The sequence below is a fragment of the Aquarana catesbeiana genome, linkage group LG04 (assembly GCF_042186555.1).
Source record: "Aquarana catesbeiana isolate 2022-GZ linkage group LG04, ASM4218655v1, whole genome shotgun sequence".
Classification (NCBI taxonomy): Eukaryota; Metazoa; Chordata; class Amphibia; order Anura; family Ranidae; genus Aquarana; species Aquarana catesbeiana.
Genome location: NC_133327.1, coordinates 35,081,826 through 35,102,343, shown reverse-complemented (window position 1 = coordinate 35,102,343; position 20,518 = coordinate 35,081,826). Strand labels below are relative to the sequence as shown.

At 36.0% G+C, this 20,518-nt stretch overlaps 2 long non-coding RNA genes across 2 annotated transcripts; both read left to right on the top strand.

Annotated features, from left to right (window-relative positions):
• The first annotated feature begins 846 nt into the window (after nt 1-846).
• LOC141139153 (uncharacterized) lies at nt 847-7,763 on the top strand. The gene is made up of 2 exons (XR_012243728.1): nt 847-2,812; nt 3,064-7,763. It is a non-coding gene; the product is annotated as an uncharacterized lncRNA (long non-coding RNA).
• A 680-nt stretch (nt 7,764-8,443) lies between these two features.
• LOC141139152 (uncharacterized) lies at nt 8,444-17,093 on the top strand. The gene is made up of 2 exons (XR_012243727.1): nt 8,444-10,541; nt 10,671-17,093. It is a non-coding gene; the product is annotated as an uncharacterized lncRNA (long non-coding RNA).
• Nucleotides 17,094-20,518: the final 3,425 nt, after the last annotated feature.

Sequence of the window (20,518 nt, the reverse complement as noted above, 5' to 3'; positions counted from 1 at the left end):
CAGGCTACCCTATTTGTGCCCTTTTTTCCACCTTGCATCTTTTTCAGACATTTGAAACATTCTTGGGGCTTTTCAGTGTGTCCACCCTTTATCATAAACCTTTATCTCCTGCAATATACCTTGACACATGATGGCAAATTAAATGATTTCTGGGTGTGAAAAGTACCGTATGCATTTTGGATTTCTTCAGATGTCTTCACTAGTTTCCTGGAAGTCTAGTTAGGGAACTGGTTTGACCTTCACTTTCTGGTCAGCTGCCAGGTATTCTCTGCTTTTTTTTTTTTCTTCTCAGCTTTTGAACTGCAATGAAGCTCAACTGTAATGAGGAATGGACAACACACAGGGCGCAAGTACAATGGCAGATAGTTTATGGAGTATTGAATGAGTTGTCATTTGGGGGCTGTTGGAATATTTTTCTTGATCTCAACAGTACCTGGCCACTACAAGATGGGTTATACATTAAAATCTCATAACCCCTTAAGAAGCTTGAAGAGTTCCCATATAATCTTATGAACAAGGCAGAGACATGGGATTCGCACATCCAATTTTACTATGTTTATAGACACTGCAAACCTTTACGAAGCACCCTCAATATGACCATCAATTGTAAGGATGGTCTTTTTATATTGCTTCAGATCTTTCTACCAGCAAATGTTCCTGAAAGATAGCTTTTGAGAACTTTTGTTCTTCAGCTTTGGTGAGTTGCTAGATATCCTGGTCCAATTTTTCAGTATTTTTCAGGATGCCTTGGAACGCATGAGATGGAATGAAGATGCTTTATAGAGAAGTCCCATGTAGTTTTTATTTATTACAACTGAGCAGGTAGATGGGGGGGGGGGGGGGGGGGGGACGACTATGTTGCTCCTGTTTGTGTGTGGGTTTTTTTTTGTTTTTTTTTTTTTTCATGCTTCAGCCATACTGTTTATAGCAATTCAGTTTTGCCTATATTGCCTGAAGTGATGTTGATCTTAGGATGTCCGATTTGTGTCTCTGCCTTTTTCTTTCCCTTTTCAGACTTTGAAATCATTCCTGGAGCCCCTTCAGTATATCCGCGGATATTATAAAATTCTTTAAACAAAAAATTATCTCCTGAAATGCACCTTCTTTTTTTTTTTTTTTTTTTTTTATGGTCACCGCTATAAACCTTTATTACTTTGACAAGTGATGGCAAATGAAAGTACCTTCAGGACTTTTTTTTTACATTTCTTCAGATGTCTTTATTGTTGGAGGTTTCAGATAACCCATTTGGGAGTTGGTTTGTTCAATTACATTGTAGTTTCCCAGTATGCTGTCCCCTTTTTTCTCCAGTGTTTTTTAGAATGCATTGTGAAATTATCTGCAGTAGAACAAGTGTGAGATGAAGAACTGACAGCACACAGACCGCAAGTACAACGGCAGATGCTTTATGGAATGGCCTTGTTTTGAAAGGATTGTCATTTGAATGTTTGGATATTTTTTTGGATTGATTTCAACAGATCCCTGCCCAGTAGGAAGATGGATTTTCTCAGCACCCCAATAATGAAAATCTCAGTATACCTGCAGAATACTTCTGAGGCTCACACTCCATATTTCTGTAATTCCTGCATATAATTGTATAGGTTCTCATCAATTTCCATTTTAGCATATTAAGTCGTTTAGTGCAATGGATTAGATGGATTTTTAAAATTTGATTTACATAGTTGCATAGTTTTTACCCATGATGTATACAGAAGATCCGTTTGTATTGTCTGATTTTAATAATATGATGTCCTATTTCTGTGCATGTTCCTTTTTTCCCATCTTGCCTCTTTTTTGTAGGTGTTAAAAAAAACAAGGTCTTCAAGCCCTCCCAATATGTCCTCCGTAATTGTAAGGATTTCTTGTGGGATATACTTCAACACTTCCCTGTGATTGTAAATGAAAAACATTTGTGAAAATGCAGTCTTTTGGATTTTCAGATATCTCTACTGGCAGTACTTCCTGAAAGGCACATTAGGAACTTTGTTCTTTTTAGCTTTGAGTTGCTAGATATTCTGGTCCACTTTTTCAGTGTTTTTCAGAATGCGTTGGAAAGCATGAGATAGGGAATGGAACGCACGTAACATGCAAGTACGACTGATGCTTTATAGTCCTATGTAATTATAATTTTTGCAACTGGTCAGGTAGATTTTATTTTATTTTTTTATTTTTTTTTTGCTTTTCGAAGCTTGTTTTGCTTTTTCTTAATGCCCCAGCCATGCTTTTTATAGCAGTCAATATTGTCTGAAGTGATGTTGATCTTCGGATGTCCTGTTTGTGTGTTTTTTTTTTTTCTTCCTTTGCTTCTTTTTCAGAATCATTCCTGGAGCCCCTCCTGTATAGCCACCATTATCGATCTATAAAATGTTTCATCTTCTGAAATGCACCTCCTTATATTTTCACTGATATAAACATTACCTTGACAAGTGATATAAAATGAAAGAACCTGCAGGAGGGAAAAGACTGAGTTTTTTACAGATGTCTTCGCTACTAGAAATTTCAGATAAACCATTTGGGAGTTGGTTTGTTTAGTTCCATTGCAGTTTCCAGGTATTCTGTCCCATTTTTCTCAGTTTTTCAGAATGCGATGTGAAGTGTTTATCGACAGTAAAATAAGAACTTGAGAAGAATTGACAGCACACAGACTGCAAGTACACTGGTGGATACTTTATGGAGTAGCTGGATGAAAGAATTGTTTGGGATATTTTTCTGGATTCATTTCAACAGATTCTTGAGGATCGTAAGACAGATTATCTGTGAAAATCTCAGCACCCCTGCAAAGGACTTCTGAGGCTTGGACAATCTACATATTTCTGTAATTCCAGCATTTAATTGATACTTTATAATTCTAGTTGCCATTTTAGCATGTCAATCTGTAGTTTAGTATGACTAATCAGATGGATGCTTTTTTACTAAATTGGTCTTGCCTTTTCATTTTGTTTTATCCATGATGCTGTATACAGAAGTTCAGTTTGTCTGTAATTAATAAATGTTTTGGTAATCTGTCCTATTTCTGTGTTTGGCTTTTTTTTTTTTTTTTTTCTTTCCCCAATCTATCTTCTGTAGGGGTTAGAGAATGTCTTCAAGCCCTCTCAATATGTCCATTATATGTAAGGATTTTCTTTTTCCACTTGTCTACATTGGGATATACTTTAACATTTCCTAGACGTTTGATGGCAAATTAAATTAGACTTTGGGTGGAAAAGGACAGTCTACTTTTTTGGATTTCTTCAGATATCTCTGCTATAGTAGCTGTTCCTGAAAAAAACACATTGGGAAGTTTCTTGTTTGGTGCATTGTCAGGTATTCTTGTCCACATTTTCAGAATGAGTTTTAAAAACATTCAGAATACTTTAATAATCCAACAGGGAAATTATCACTAACCTGAGATGAGAAATAAAGCATATGTAGAGCACAAGTACAATGGCAGATGCTATACAGAGAAGTTCTATGTAGTTTTTTTTTTAAGTAGTCGGGGAGATGTTTTACTTTTCTAATGTGGTCCTGTCTTTTCTTGATGCTTTAACGGTGCTGTTTATAGCAGTTTGGTTTGCCTATATTGTCTGAAGTGATTAGTCTTTGGATGTCCTATTTGTTTCTATGCCCTTTTTTTTTTTTTTTTTTTTTTTTTTTATTATTTTTCAGTTTAGAAACAAATTTAAAACCTGTCCGGGATATATTCTCCATTATCCTAAAATGTTTGATCTCCAGCAACATATCTGTATATTGTTCTCTTGGATAAACATTTAATACATTGGCAAGTGATGGCAATTTCTGGGTGGAGAAAGGACAGTCTGCTTTCTGGATTACTTTACAGATGTCTTTACTAGCGGAAGTTTTTGAATAAGTTGGACTCCTGATTTGTTCAGTTTGAGTGAGTTTGCAGGTATGGTCTTTTTTTTTTTTTTTTTCTTTTTTATTCTCCATGTTTTTCAGAATGCCTTGTGAAGTATTCAAGCCGTTGTAATAAATGTGACATGAGGCGTTAACCACACAGACAAGAGTAAGCACAACAGATGGTTTATGGAATAACCCTGTTTAATGAATTGTCATTTGGAGGTTTGGGTGCTTTTCTGGATCAATTTCAACAGATTTTTGATCGTAAAACGTATTGTCCAAAAAAATCTCAGCACCCCACTAAAGACTTGGCATCTTTTTGGTTCAGTCACCATATTTCTGTAATGTCACTACACATGTAATTGATGAGGTGGTATAGTTGCCATTTTAACATCAATAAATAGTTTAGTATGAATGAACGGATGTTTTTCCTTTTCTTTTAAATTGCCCATGCACTCTCATTGTTAGCCATGATGTATTAAATCAGTTTAGTTTTACTTTATTTGATAACTATGTGACTGTATAATGTCCTATTTCTGTGTTTTGTGCCTTTTTTTTTTTTTTCCCAATTTTTTTCTTTTTTTTTTTTAGGCGATTAAACTTGTCAGGTATTCAGACTTTTTTTAAAATTTTTTTTATTTTTGCTCCTGCATACATTGTGATATACTTTGACATTTCCCCAACGTGTGATAGATGAAATGATCTAGGTGGTAAAGGACCGTTTTTTTTTTTTTTTTTTCTTTTGGATTTCTTTTATAGATCTCTTAAATAGCAGATACTCCTGAAAAACACATTGGAACTTTTGTTCCTCTTTGGTAAGTGTACATGTACATTCTGGTCCACTTTTACTCAATGTTTTTCAGAATGCGTTGGAAAGCATGAGATGAAAAACTGAGTACACGTAACATACAATGGCTGTAGGAAATCCTATGTATTAACTGATCAGGTAGATGTTTTTTTTTTTTTTCTTTTGATTGCTCCTACTTTTTGCAGATGTTTTAGTCAGTTTTTTTATAGCAGTTCAGTTTGCTTATATTGTCAGAAGTGATGGTGACTTAGAATTTTGTATTTGTGTCTATGCTTTTTTTCCACCTTATTTTTCAGACCTGGAAACCTTTCTGGAACCCCTTCCGTATGTTCACATTATACACATTTTACTGTAATGTGACTTTGTTTCCGCGCATAAATATTACCTCAAGTGATAGCAAATGGAAGTTCTTTTTGGAGGGAAAAGACAGTCGGATTTTTTTGCGAAGATGTTGCTAGTAGAAGTTTCAAATAGACCAACATTTCTTCCCTTGTAGTGAGTTTCTTGGAATTCTATCCCCTTTTTCTCAGTGTTTTTCAGAATCTACTGTAGAGTTTTCAGATACATTAGCAAAACTGAGATGAACTGACAACACACAGAAATCGCAAGTACGGCGGCAGATGCTTTATGGAATGGCCCTGTTGAATAGATTGTCATTTGGGAGTTGGGAGATTTTTCTGGATTTATTTCAGGTTTCTTGACGATCGTAAGACAGATTATTTGTGAAAATCTCAGCACCCCTGCAAAAGATCTCCGCGGCTCAGACAGGCTCCATATTTCTGTAATTCCAGTATGTAATCGAGAACTCACTTTGTATATAATTGCCATTTTTGCATATTTAATATGTAGTTTAGCATGACAGATTAGATGTTTTTTTTTACTAAATGTGTTTTGCCTTTTTAATTGTTTGTATAGGGAAGATCAGCTTGTATTGTCTGATTTGATGTTGTGGTGTCCTGTTTCTGTTTTTTTCCTATCTTTCTTCTTTTGTAGGTGTTATAGAATGTCTTCAGGCCCTCTAAATATTTTTATTGTAAGGATTTTCTTTTTTGCTCTTGTACATTAAATGTTGACGTATTTCTCAGACTTGTGATTACAAATTACGGTAAATAAGTTTTGGGTTGTTAAGGACAGTCTTCTCTTTGAAATTGCTTTACAAATATCTCTACTAGCAGATATTCCTGAAAAACACTCTGGGAAACTTTGTTAATCGGCTTTGGTGAGTTGTCAGGTATTGTCTCCCCTTTTTCTCCAGTGTTTTTTTCAGAATGTGTTTAAAAACCTAAATTAGACATGAAGCATATGTAGAGCACAGGTACAATGGCAGATGCTATACTGAAGTTTCTGTGTAATTTTTTTCAATAAATCCAGTAGATGTTTTACTTATTACCATGGAACTGCCTTTTTATATAATACTTCAGCCATGCGATTTATAGCCGTTAATTATCTTTAGATGGTCCTATTTGTGTGTCTGCGTTTTTTTTTTTTTTTTTTTTTTTTTTCCACCTTACATATTTTTCAGACCTGCAAACATTCCTGGAGCCCCTTCCATATGACCAAATTCCAAACCATTCTACAGCATTCTGCTGTAATGAACCTTTTATATTGTTTCCCTGGATAAATATTACCTTGATAAAGTAATGGCAAATGAGAGTACCTTCAGGAGGGAAAAGACAGTCTGTTTTGTTTTGTTTTTTTTTAATTTCTTCAGATTCCTTCATAGTAGTTTCAGATGGACCATTTTTTTTTCTTCATTTGCAGCAAGTTTACAGGTAATCTAGCCCCTTTTTTCTCCAGTGTTTCTCAGATTGCCTTGTGAAGTACTATAGTAGCTGCAGTAAAATATAACTGACAACACAGACTGCAAGTAAAACAGTAGATGGTTTTTTGGAATGGCCCTGAATGAATTGTATTTTGGGAGTCGGAAATTTCTTTTTCTACATTTCACCAGATTCTTGCTGATCGTAAGATGGATTTTCTGTGAAAATCTCAGTTCCCCTGCAGAATACTTCTGATGCTAGGACAGTTTCCATATTTTCATGGTTAGTGCCAACAATTCTTTCATATAAAGCTACCCCAATAGCATAGTGATCACCTGTTATGGCCAAAATGTAATTGAGGAAGTACTTTGTAAATAATTATAGTTGCCTTTTTAGCATATCTGTGGTTTAGTACAACTTTATTGATGCTGGTCATGGTGCTTATAGCAGTTCAGTTTGCCTATATTGTCTGAAGTGATGACAATCTTAAAATGTCCTATTTGTCTATGCATTTTTTCCACCTTAAATTTTTTTCAGATTTTAGAAACCTTCCTGGAGCCCCTTCAGTATGTCCACCACTATCAAAATGTTTTATCTCCTGTAATGCACCTTTTTATATTCCCTGAGATAAACCTCATTACCTTAGCAAGTGATGGCAAATGTTTTGGAGGGAAAAGATCTGTTTTTGAATTTCTTCAGATGTCTTCACTAGTAGAGGTTTCAGACCATGAGGGAACTGGTTTGTTCAGTTGCATTGGGTTTCCAGGTACTCTGTCCCCTTTTTTTTATCAGTGTTTTTCAGATTGCACTGTGAAAGAAGTAAAACTGAGATGAAGAACTGACAACACAGAGACCGCAAGTACAACAGCAGACCCCTTCTAGAATGGCCCTGTTAAATAAATTGTCATTTGGGAGAGTTGCTGGGATATTTTATGGCTTGATTTCAACAGATTCTTGAGGATCGTATGCTGGCTTATCCGTGAAAATCTTGACACCCTCGCAGAAGACTTCTGAGGCTCGGACAGTCTCCACATCTCTAATTCTAGCATAAAATGTGTAGTTTAGTGCGACTGGTTAGATGGGTTTTTTGTTTTTTTTCTTACTAAATTGTTCCTGCCTTTTCATTATGTTTAATCCATGATGTATACAACATTTTATACAGTTTTTCGCTATTTTAGCAAATCAATATGTAATTTAGTACAATTGATGTGTTGGTTTTGTTTAACTAAATTGGTCTTGTCTTTTCATTATCTTTTTATCCATGATGTATACTTATAAAGTTCAGTTTGTCTGCTTTTTCTGATTTGATATGTCCTATTTCTGTCTACATTTTTTGCCCCCACCTTTCTTCTTTTGTAGTTGTTAAAGAATGTCTTCAAGCCCTCTCAATATTTCCACCATTACTGTAAGGCTTTTCTTTTTTGCTCTTGGGATGTACTGCAATATTTCCTAGACTTATGATGACAAATGAAATCACTTTTGTGTGGGAAAGAACAGTCTTTAAAATTTCTTCACAGATCTCTCTACTAGAAGATATTCCTGAAAAACACTGGGAAAGTTTCTGCTGTTCAGCTTTGGTGAGTTGCCAGGTATTCTTGTCCACTTTTTCTCCAGTGTTTTTTCACTATATGTTTAATAACATGAGAAATGAAGCATATGTTGAGCACACGTACAATGGCAGATGCTATACTGAAAAGTTCTATGTAATTTTTTTCTATAATTCAGATGAATGTTTTACCTTTTTACCATGGTCCTGCCTTTTTATAATACTTTAGCCATGCTATTTACCATTCATTTTGCCTATATTTTAATGGTGATATTAGGATTTCCTATTTGTGTCTATACCTTTTTTCCACCTTATTTTTCAGACTTGGAAACATTCTAGGAGCCCTATCCATATGTCAAAATCATAAACATTTTTGCAACGTTCTGCTGTAATGCACCTTTTATATGGTTTCCCTGGAAAAGTATGATTACCTTGATGGAAAATGAGAGTACCTTCATGAGGGAAAAGACTAGGTTTTGTTTTTTTAGTTTCACTAATAGAAGTTTTAGATCAACATTTGGGAACAGATTTGTTCAGTTGCAGCAAGTTTCCAGGTATTCTATCCCCTTTTTTCTCAGTGTTTTTCAGATTGCCTGGTGAAGAATTTGTAAGAGCGGTAAAATATAACTGACAACACACAGACTGCAAGTACAACAGCAGATGGCTTATGGAATGGCCCTGAATGAATCATCATTTTGGGAGTTGGGAAAATTTTTCTGCGTTGATTTCAACAGATTCTTGCTGATCGTAAAATGGGTTTTCTGTAAAAATTGCAGTTACCCTGAAGAAGTCCTCCCAATATTCCATCACTATTGTAAGAATTTTCTTTTTACTCCGGTGTACTTTGGGATATACTTCCAACATTCCTCCAACGTGTGATATGAGATGAAATGATATCTGGGTAGGAAAGGACCGTTTTTCTATTTTGGATTTCTTTACAGATATCTTAAATAGCAGATGCTCTTGAAAAACGCACATGGGAACCTTTGTTCAGCTTTGGTGAGTGTATGCGTATTCTGGTCCACTTTTTCTCAGTGTTTTTCAGAATTCGATCGAAAGCATGAGGTGTGAAATGGAGCATACACACTTAAAGTACAATGGTATGTGCTATATAGAGAAGTCCTATATAATTTAACTGATCAGGTAGATGTTTTGGTTGGTTCTGCTTTTTTTCCTGATGCTTTAGCCGTACTGTTAAATAGCCTTTCATTTTGCCTATATTGTCTGAAGTGATGATGACCTTAGAATGTTCTATTTGTGTCTATGCCTGTTTTCCACCTTTTTCAGACTTAAAAAAACTCTCCTGGAGCCTATCCATGTGTCCACATTATAAACCTTCTTTACAACGTTCTGCTGTAATGCACCTTTTATATTTGCTTTCCTGGATCAATATTAATATTACCTTGATATAAGTGATAGCAAATGAAAGGAGGGAAAAGACTTCTTTTTGGATTTCTTCAGATGTCTTCACTATTAGAAGTTTCGGATAGATCATTTGGGAACCAATTTGTTCAGTTGCAGTGAGTTTCTAGGTATTCTATCCCCTTTCTCAGTTTTTCAGAATGCGTTGTAAAGTTTAACTGTGGCTAAATACAACTGTGAGGCGAAGAACTGACAACACGTATTCCGCAAGTACACGAACCAAATGGTTTATGGAATGGCCCTTTTCAAATGAGTTGTCATTTGGGAGTTGTCAGGATATTTTTTTGGATTGATTTCAACAGATTCTTGAGGATCGTAAAATGGATTGTCCATTAAAATCTCAGCACCCCTGCAGAAGACTTCTGAGGCTCGGACAGTTTCCATATTTCTGTAATTATAGCATATATAATGGGAACTTAATTTGTGTGTAGTTGTCATTTTAGCATTTCAATATGTAGTTTAGTGCGACTGATCAGATGGATTTTTTGTTTTTCTTATTAAATTGTTCCTGCTTTTTCATTATGTTTTATCCATGATCTATACAAAGTTTGGTTTGTGTGATTTTGATAGATGTTATGTCCGATTTCTGTGTCTGCATTTTTTCCCACCTTTCTTCTTTTGTAGGTGTTGGAGTATGTCTTCACGCCCTCTCGATATGTCCGCCGTTTGTAAGAATTTGTTTTCTCTCATGTACATTGGGATATACCATTCTTCAACAGTTTTGTGTGGGAAAGAACAGTTTTCTTTTCTTTGGATTTTTTTCAGATATCTCTACAAGCAGATTTTCCTGGAAAACATGATGGGAAGTTTTAGTTCTTCAGCTTTGGTGAGTTGCCAGGTATTCTTGTCCACTTCCTCCAGTGTTTTTCAAAATGTGTTTGAATTCATGAAATGAGAAACGAAGCATATTTAGAACACATGTACAATACTATATAGAGAAGTCTGAAGTAGTTTTTTTTTTAATCAGGTAGATGTTTTACTTTTCTAACTAACATGGTCCTGTCTTTACTTGATGCTTAAGCCGTGCTGTTTGTAGAAGTTCAGTTTGCCTATATTGTCTGATTTGATAACTATGAAACTAGTGTCCTATTTCTGTGTGTGTGACTTTTTTCCCCAATATTCTTAGGGGACAGAAAACTTCTTGAAGTCCTCCCAATTGGCCACCACTATTGTAAGAATTTCTTCTTTTTACTCCTGTGTACATTGGGATATACTTCTAATATTCCTCCAACGTGTGGTATGAGATGAAATGATATCTGGGTGGGAAAGGAACGTTTTTCTTTTTTGGATTTCTTTACAGATATCTTAAATAGCAGATGCTCTTGAAAAAACACACATGAGAACTTCTTTGTTCAGCTTTGGTGAGTGTATGCGTATTCTGGTCCACTTTTTCTCAGTGTTTTTCAGAATTCGATGGAAAGCATGAGGTGTGAAATGGAGCATACACACTTAAAGTACAATGGTATGTGCTATATAGAGAAGTCCTATATAATTTAACTGATCAGGTAGATGTTTTGGTTGGTTCTGCTTTTTTTTTTCCTGATGCTTTAGCCGTACTGTTTTATAGCCGTTCATTTTGCCTATATTGTCTGAAGTGATGATGACCTTAGAATGTTCTATTTGTGTCTATGCCTGTTTTCCACCTTTTTTAGACTTAAAAAAACTCTCCTGGAGACTATCCATATGTCCACATTATAAGCCTTCTTTACAACGTTCTGCTGTAATGCACCTTTAGATTTGCTTTCCTGGATCAATATTAATATTACCTTGATATAAGTGATAGCAAATGAAAGGAGGGAAAAGACAGTCTTCTTTTTGGATTTCTTCAGATGTCTTCACTATTAGAAGTTTCGGATAGATCATTTGGGAACCAATTTGTTCAGTTGCAGTGAGTTTCCAGGTATTCTATCCCTTTTTTCTCAGTTTTTTAGAATGCGTTGTAAAGTTTAACCGTGGCTAAATACAACTGTGAGGCGAAGAACTGACAACACGGATACCGCAAGTACAAGAACCAAATGGTTTATGGAATGGCCCTTTTTAAATGAGTTGTCATTTGGGAGTTGTCAGGATATTTTTCTGGATTTGATTTCAACAGATTCTTGGTAATCGTAAAATAGATTTTTCTGTGAAAATCTCAGTTCCCCTACAGAAGACTTCTGGAGTTTGAAGAGTTTCCATATTTTAATGCCTTCACAGAGGACATTCTATATTTGCATGGTTAGTGCCAACAATTCTTTTTCATATAAAGCTACCTGGATAGCAAAGTGGTCACCAGTTATGGCCACAATCTAATTAATAAGGAGGTACTTTGTTTATAATTATAGTTGCTGTTTTAGCATATCAATATGTAGTTAAGTACAACTTTCTTGATGCTTTAGCCATTGTGCTTATAGCAGTTCAGTTTGCCTATATTGTCTGAAGTGATCATCTTGGGCTGTCCCATTTGTGTCTATGCATTTTTCCACCCTATTTTTCAAATTTTAGAAACCTTCTTGGAGCACCTTCACTATGTCCACCACCGTCTCCTGTAACGCTCCTTTTATATTTTTCCCCAAGACCTCTTTATAACCTTGACAAGTTAAGGCAACTGTTGTTTTGGAGGGCAAAGATTGTTTTTTAAGAATTTCTTCAGATGTCTTCACTAGTAGAAGAATCATTCAGGAACTGGTTTGTTCTGCAGTTGCAGTGAGTTTCCAGGTTCCCTGTCCCCTTTTTCTCTAGTGTTTTTCAGAATGTATCATGGAGTGTTTTTTAGATGCAGAAGAAAATAACAATAGAGATGAAGAGCTGACAACACAGAGACCGCAAGTACGTCCGATGCTTTATGGAATGACCCTTTTGAATAAATTGTCATTTGGGAGTAGTTGCAATATTTTCTGGATTGATTTCAACAGATTCTTGAGGATCGTAAAACGGATTGTCCATTAAAATCTCAGCACCCCTGCAGAAGACTTCTGAGGCTCTGACAGTCTCCATATTTCTGTAATTATAGCATATATATTGGGAACTTAATTTGTGTAGAATTATAGTTGTCATTTTAGCATATCAATATGTAGTTTAGTGCGACTGATCAGATGTTTTTTGTTTTTCTTATTAAATTGTTCCTGCTTTTTTCATTATGTTTTATCCATGATGTATACAAAGTTCGGTTTGTGTGATTTTGATAAAGATGTTATGTCCGATTTCTGTGTCTGCATTTTTTTTCCCACCTTTCTTCTTTTGTAGGTGTTGGAGTATGTCTTCACGCCATCTCGATATGTCCACCATTTTAAGGATTTGTTTTCTCTCGTGTACATTGGGATATACTTCAACATTTCCTAGACTTGATGGCAAATGAAATGAGTTTTAGGTGGGAAAGAACAGTTTTCTTTTCTTTGGATTTTTTCAGATATCTCTACAAGCAGATTTTCCTGGAAAACACGGGAAATTTTAGTTCTTCAGCTTTGGTGAGTTGCCAAGTATTCTTGTCCACTTTTCCTCCAGTGGTTTTTCAGAATGTGTTTAAATGCATGAAATGAAGCATATGTAGAGCAACATGTACATTACTATATAGAGAAGTCTGAAGTAGTTTTTTTTAATCAGGTACAGTAGGTGTTTTACTTTTCTAACTAACATGGTCCTGTCCTTACTTGATCCTTAAGCCGTGCTGTTTGTAGAAGTTCAGTTTGCCTATTTTTTCTGAAATTATTATTTTTGGATGTCCTGTTTTGTGTCTATGCCTTGTTCCATCTTATTTTTCAGACTTTCAAAAAAAGTATTTGAAGCCCTCCTGGTATATCCAACATTTAACCTTTTTAACCCTTGCAACATACCTTTACATTCTCTTGGATAAGCATTAATACCTTGACACGTGATGGCAAATGTAATGATTTCTGGGTGGGAAAGGACAGTCTTTTTGGATTTCCTCACAGATGCCTTTCCTAGCAAACATTTCTAAAAAAATTAAAAAGTTGGTAACAGATTTTTGGTGAGTTGCCAGCTATTTCCCTCTTTTCGTAGTGTTTTTCAGAATGCCTTGGGAAGTATTTGAACTGCGGCAGTAGCAACTGTGAGTTGAGGAATTGACCACAACATTGTACACTTTATGGAATGGACCTGTTTAATGAGTTGTCATTTGAGGGTTTTTGGGATAATTTTTCTGGATTGATTTCAACTGATCCTTACAAGATTTTAAGAGATTATCTGAAAATTCTCAGCACCCCTGCAGAAGGCTATTGACTTTCGGACAGTTACCATAATTCTGTAATCCTACCATGTAGTTGAGGTATAATTTCCATATTAGCATATGAATATAAAGTTTAGAACGACTGGTCGGATTAATGTGTTTTCATTTTACTAAATCATTGCCTTTTTATTTTTTTTATTATGTTTTAGCTGTGATTTGTAAAAGTTCAGTTTGCTTTTATCGTCTGATTTAATAATAATCTGTCGCATGTCTGTATGTCTGCTTGTTTTTTTTTTTTTTCTTTTCTCTTTTGTAGGTGTTAGGAAACCCCTTCAAGCCCTCTCAATAAGTCCACCATTATTTGAAAACTTTCTTTTTTTCTTGTGGTATATACTTTAACACTTCCCTGTGATTGCAAATTAAATGACTTTGGTGAGAAAGGGCAGTCTTCTCTTTTTTGAATTTCTTCAGATATCTCTACCAGCAGACCTTCCTGAAAGACACATTGGGAACTTAGGTGATTTGCCAGGTGTTCTAGTCGACGTTTTCTCAGGGTTTTTTAGAATACATTGGCAAGCGTGAGATGAGAAATGGCACACACGTAGAGATCAAGTACAATGGCAGATGCTATAAAGAGAAGGTAGATGGTTTTTATTTCTTTCTAAGCTGGTTCTGCTTTTTCTTGTCTTGGTCTTTGCTTTAGACATTCTGTTTATAGTGGTTCAGCTTGCCGATGTTATGTGAACTGATGTTGATCTTAGGATGTCCTATTTGTGCCTGTGTTTTCTACCTTACATTTTTTTCATATTTAGAAACATTCCTGGAGCAACTTCAGTATGTCCACCATTATCATAAAAATGTTAATTTCCTGAAATGCACGTAATATATATTCTCTTGAATAAACATTAATCGTTATACCTTGACAAGTGATTGCAAATGAAAGTACAGTTTGCGTTTTGGATTTCTTAAAATGTCTTCATATTTTACACTGACCGGTCAGGTTTTATTAGGTACACCTGTTCAATTGCTAGGTAACACAAATTGCTAATCAATCGCATGGCCAAAACTCAATGTATTTAGACATCTAGACATGGTGAAGATGACTTGCTGAAGTATTAACCGAGCATCAAAATGGGGAAGAAAGGGACTTAAGTGACTTTGAACGTGGCATGGTTGTTAGTGCCAGACGGGCTGGTCTGAGTATTTAAAAAACTGCAGATCTACTGGGATTTTCACGTACAACCATCTCTAGGGTTTACAGAGAGAAAAAGAGAAAATATCCAGTGAGCAGCATTGTGTGGACAAAAATGCCTGGTTGATGTCCGAGGAGATTAGGCAGACTTGTTCAAGATGATAGAAAGGCAACGGTAACTCAAATAACCACTCGTTACAACAAAGCTATGCAGCATACAATCTCTGAATGCACAACACATTGAATGTTGAAGCAGATGGGCTACAGCAGCAGAAGACCATGCCAGGTGCCACTTGTGTCATCTAAGAACAGGAAACTGAGGCGAAAATTTGCACAGGATCACTAAAATTAGACAATAGAATGGAAAAACTTTGCCTGGTCCAAGTCTTGATTTCAGCTGCGACATTCAGATGGTAGGGTCAGAATTTGGTGTAAGCATGAATGCATGGATCCATCCTGCCTTGTATCAATGGTTCAGGCTGGGGGGGGGGTGGTGTAATGGTGTGGGGGATATTTTCTTGGCACACTTTTGGCCCCTTAGTGGCAATTGAGCATCGTTTAAATGCCACGGCCTACCTGAGTATTGTTGCTGACCATGTCCATCCCTTTGACTACAGTGTACTCATCTTCTGATGGCTTCCAGCAGGATAATGCACCATGTCACAAAGCTCAAATCATCTCACCACTGGTTTTTTGAACATGACAATGAAGTCGCTGTACTCCAATGGCCTCCACAGTCACCAGATCTCAGTCCAATAGACCACCTTTGGGACGTGATGGAAAAGGAGATTTGCATCATGGATGTGCAGCAAATTGCAGCAACTGCATGATGCTATCATGTCACTATGGACCAAAACCTTTGAGGAATGTTTCCAACACCTTGTTGAATCTATGCCACAAGGAATTAAGGCAGTTCTGGTGGCAAAAGGGAGTCCAACTTGGTAATGGTGAGGTGTACCTAATAAAGTGGCCGGTGAGTGTATAGAGTAGTTCAGTTTGCCTGTATTGTCTGATTTGATAACCATGTTGCTGTATAGTGTCCTATTTCTGTGTTTGTGCCTTTTTTTTTCCCCAATATTCTTTTTTAGGCGACAAAACTTCTTGAAATCCTCCCAATATTCCAGCATATTGTAAGAATTTTCTTTTTACTCCAGTGTACATTGGGATATACTTCATACATTCCTCCGTGTGATATGAGATGAAATGATATCTGGGTGGGAAAGGACCGTTTTTTTTTTTTCTTTTTTGGATTTCTTTACAGATATCTTAAATGGCAGATGCTCTTGAAAAACACACATGGGAACTTCTTCAGCTTTGGTGAGTGTATGCGTATTCTGGTCCACTTTTTCTGTGTTTTTCAGAATTCGATGGAAAGCATGAGGTGCGAAATGGAGCATACACACTTAAAGTACAATGGCATGTGCTATATAGAGAAGTCCTATATTTAACTGATCAGGTAGATGTTATGGTTGGTTCTGCTTTTTTTTCCTGATGCTTTAGCCGTACTGTTTTATAGCCATTCATTTTGCCTATATTGTCTGAAGTGATGGTGACCTTAAGATGTTCTATTTGTGTGTCTGCCTGTTTTCCACCTTTTTCAGACTTAAACTCTCCTGGAGCCTATCCATATGTCCACATTATAAAACTTTTTTACAACGTTCTGCTGTAATGCACCTTTATAATTGCTTTCCTGGATCAATATTAATATTACCTTGATAAGTGATAGCAAATGAAAGTACCCTCAGGAGGGAAAAGACAGCCGTCTTTTTGGATTTATTCAGATGCCTCCACTAGTAGAAGTTGAGGATAGATTTTTTGGGAACCAATTTGTTCTTCAGTTGCAGCGAGTTTCCAGGTATTCTATCCCCTTTTTCTCCGTTTTTCAGAATGCGTTGTAAAGTTTAACTGCAGCAAAATACAACTGTGAATGCGAAGAACTGACAACACTGAGACCACAAGAACAAATGGTTTATGGAAACGGCCTTTTTTTAAATGAGTTGTCATTTGGGAGTTGTCAGGATATTTTTCTGGATTGATTTCAACAGATTCTTGGTAATCGTAAAATTAGATTTTTCTGTGAAAATCTCAGTTCCCCTACAGGAGACTTCTAAAGTTTGAAGAGTTTCCATATTTTAATGCCTTCACAGAGGACATTCTTTATTTGCATGGTTAGTGCCAACAATTCTTTTTCATATAAAGCTACCTGGATAGCAAAGTGATCACCAGTTATGGCCACAATCTAATTGATAAGGAGGTACTTTGTTTATAATTATAGTTGCCGTTTTAGCATATCAATATGTAGTTTAGTACAACTTTCTTGATGCTTTAGCCATTGTGCTTATAGCAGTTCAGTTTGCCTATATTGTCTGAAGTGATGATCATCTTGGGCTGTCCCATTTGTGTCTATGCATTTTTCCACCTTATTTTTCAAATTTTAGAAACCTTCTTGGAGCACCTTCACTATGTCCACCACCGTCTCCTGTAACGCTCCTTTTATATTTTTCCCCAAGACCTCTTTATTACCTTGACAAGTGAGGGCAACTGTTTTGGAGGGCAAAGATTGTTTTTTAAGAATTTCTTTACAGATGTCTTCACTAGTAGAAGAATCATTCAGGAACTGGTTTGTTCTGCAGTTGCAGTGAGTTTCCAGGTACTCTGTCCCCTTTTTCTCCAGTGTTTTTCAGAAGCAGAAGAAAAAACACTTGAGATGAAGAACTGACAACACAGAGACCGCAAGTACAAGAGATGCCTTCTAGAATGGCCCTGTTGAATAAATTGTCATTTGGGAGAGTTGCTGGGATTTTTTATGGCTTGATTTCAACAGGTTTTTGAGGATCGTGTGATGGTCTGTCCATGAAAATCTTGGCACCCTTTCAGAAGACTTCTGAGGCTCGGACAGTCTCCACATCTCTAATTCTAGCATATAAAATATGTAGTTTAGTGTGGTCAGATTTTATTTATTTTTTTCCTTCTAAATTGTTCATGCCTTTTCATTATGTTTAATCCATGATGTATACAATGTAAACAACATTTTATACAGTTTCTCACTATTTTAGCAAATCAATATGTAATTTGGTGCAATTGAGGTGTTGGTTTTGTTTAACTAAATTGGTTTTGTCTTTTCATTACCTTTTTATCCATGATGTATACTGATAAAGTTCAGTTTGTCTGTTTTTTCTGATTTGATATGTCCTATTTCTGTCTGCTTTTTTTGCCCCCACCTTTCTTCTTTTGTAGGTGTTAAAGAATGTGTCTTCAAGCCCTCTCAATATGTCCACCATTACTGTAAGGCTTTTCCTTTTTGCTCTTGGGATGTACTTCAATATTTCCTAGACTTATGATGACAAATTAAATCAGTTTTGGGTGGGAAAGGACAGTCTTCTCTTTGAAATTTCTTCACAGATCTCTCTACTAGAAGATATTCCTGAAAAACACTCTGGGAAAGTTTGTTCTTCAGCTTTTGGTGAGTTGCCAGTTATTCTTGTCCACCTTTTCTCCAGTGTTTTTTCAGTATGTTTAATAACATGAGATGAGAAATGAAGTATATGTTGAGCACATGTACAATGGCAGATACTGCGAAGTTCTGTGTAATTTTTTTTTCTATAATTCAGATGAATGTTTTACCTTTTTACCATGGTCCTGCCTTTTTATAATACTTTAGCCATGCTATTTACTGTTGCAATGGAAATTTGTACGTTCTGTATATAATTGTATTGTATTTTGTATGTATTGCACACTGCCCTCACTGTGCACACAGCACTAATAATGTTTTCAGTAAATGTTTACATTCTTTCGAGTCCTGATTAGATTTAGCCTGCCTATGTAACGCCCCTTGTTACCATAAACATACAATTGTAATATTAATGTGATACCTACGTAATCATGTGCATAAAAACCTTCAATTGCATCATAATAAAGCAGAACAGTTATTTGGAAAGATGCTGAGCGTATCTTTTGTGTCTGTTCCCTACTGCAGTAGTTATTATTAATTTGGAACCACTAATCAATATGAGGATAGGAGTTGCCTATCATCAATTTAACCAAGTCACTGTTCATTGTGCCTATATTTTAATGGTGATATTAGGATTTCCTATGTGTGTCTGCCTTTTTTCCACCTTACTTATTTTTCAGACTTAAAAACATTCCTGGGGCCCCTTCCATATGTCAAAATTATAAACATTTTTACAACGTTCTGCTGTAATTCCACTTTATATGGTTTCCCTGTATAAATATGATAACCTTGATGGCAAATGAGAGTACCTTCAGGAGGGAAAAGACAGTCTGTTTAAGGTTTTTAATTTCTTCAGATATCTTCACTAGTAGAAGTTTTAGATAGACCAACATCTGGGAACTAATTTGTTCTTCAGTTGCAGCGAGTTTCCAGGTATTCTATCCCCTTTTTCTCAGTGTTTTTCAGATTGCCTAATGAAGTATTGTAACAGCAGTAAAATATAACTAACACACAGACTGCAAGTACAACAGCAGATGGTTTATGGAATGGCCCTGAATGAATCGTCATTTTGGGAGTTGGGAAATTTTTTCTGCGTTGATTTCAACAGATTCTTGCTGATCGTAAGATGGATTTTCTGTGAAAATCGCAGTTCCCCTGAAGAAGACTTCTGATGCTAGGACAGTTTCCATATTTTGCATGGTTGGTGCCAACAATTTGTTTTGTGTTTGTGCCTTTTCTCCCCAATATTCTTTTTTAGGCGACAAAACTTTTTGAAGTCCTCCCAATATGCCACCATTATTGTAAGTTTTCTTTTTACTCCTGTGTACTTTGGGATATACTTCCAACATTTCTCCGTGTGATATGAGATGAAATGATATCTGGGTGGGAAAGGACAGTTTTTTGGATTGCTTTACAGATATCTTAAATAGCAGATGCTCTTACACATGGGAACCTTTGTTCAGCTTTGGTGAGTGTATGCGTATTCTGGTCCACCTTTTCTCTGTGTTTTTCAGAATGCGATGGAAAGCATGATGTGGGAAATGGAGCATACACACGTAAAGTACAATGGCATGTGCTATATAGAGAAGTCCTATGTAATTTAACAACTGATCAGGTAGATGTTTTGGTGGGTTCTGCTTTTTTCCTGATGCTTTAGCCGTACTGTTTTTTAGCTGTTCATTTTGCCTATATTGTCTGAAGTGATGGTGACCTTAGAATGTTCTATTTTGTGTCTATGCCTTTTTTCCACCTTTTTCAGACTTGGGAAAACTCACAACGTTCTGCTGTAATGCACCTTTTTATATTTGCTTTCCTGGATAAATATTACCTTGATGAGGAGTAGCAAATGAAAGTACCCTCAAAAGGGAAAAGATAGTCTTCTTTTTGGATTTCTTCACAGATGTCTTCACTAGTAGAAGTTTCGGATAGATCATTTGGGAACCAATTTGTTCAGTTGCAGCGAATTTCCAGGTATTCTATCCCCTTTTTCTCAGTTTTTCAGAATGCGTTGTAAAGTTCAACTGCGGCAAAATACAACTGTGAGGCGAAAAACTGACAACACGGAGACCGCAAGTACAAGAACAAATGGTTTATGAAATGGCCCTTTTTAAATCAGTTGTCATTTGGGAGTTGTTGGGATATTTTTCTGGATTGATTTCAACAGATTCTTTCTGATCGTAAGAGATTTTTCTGTGCAAATCTCAGTTCCCCTGCAGAAGACTTCTGGAGTTTGAAGAATTTCCATATTTTAATGCCTTCAGAGCACATATTCTATATTTGCATGGTTATTGCCAACAATTCTTTTTCAGATAAAGCTACCTGGATAGCAAAGTGATCACC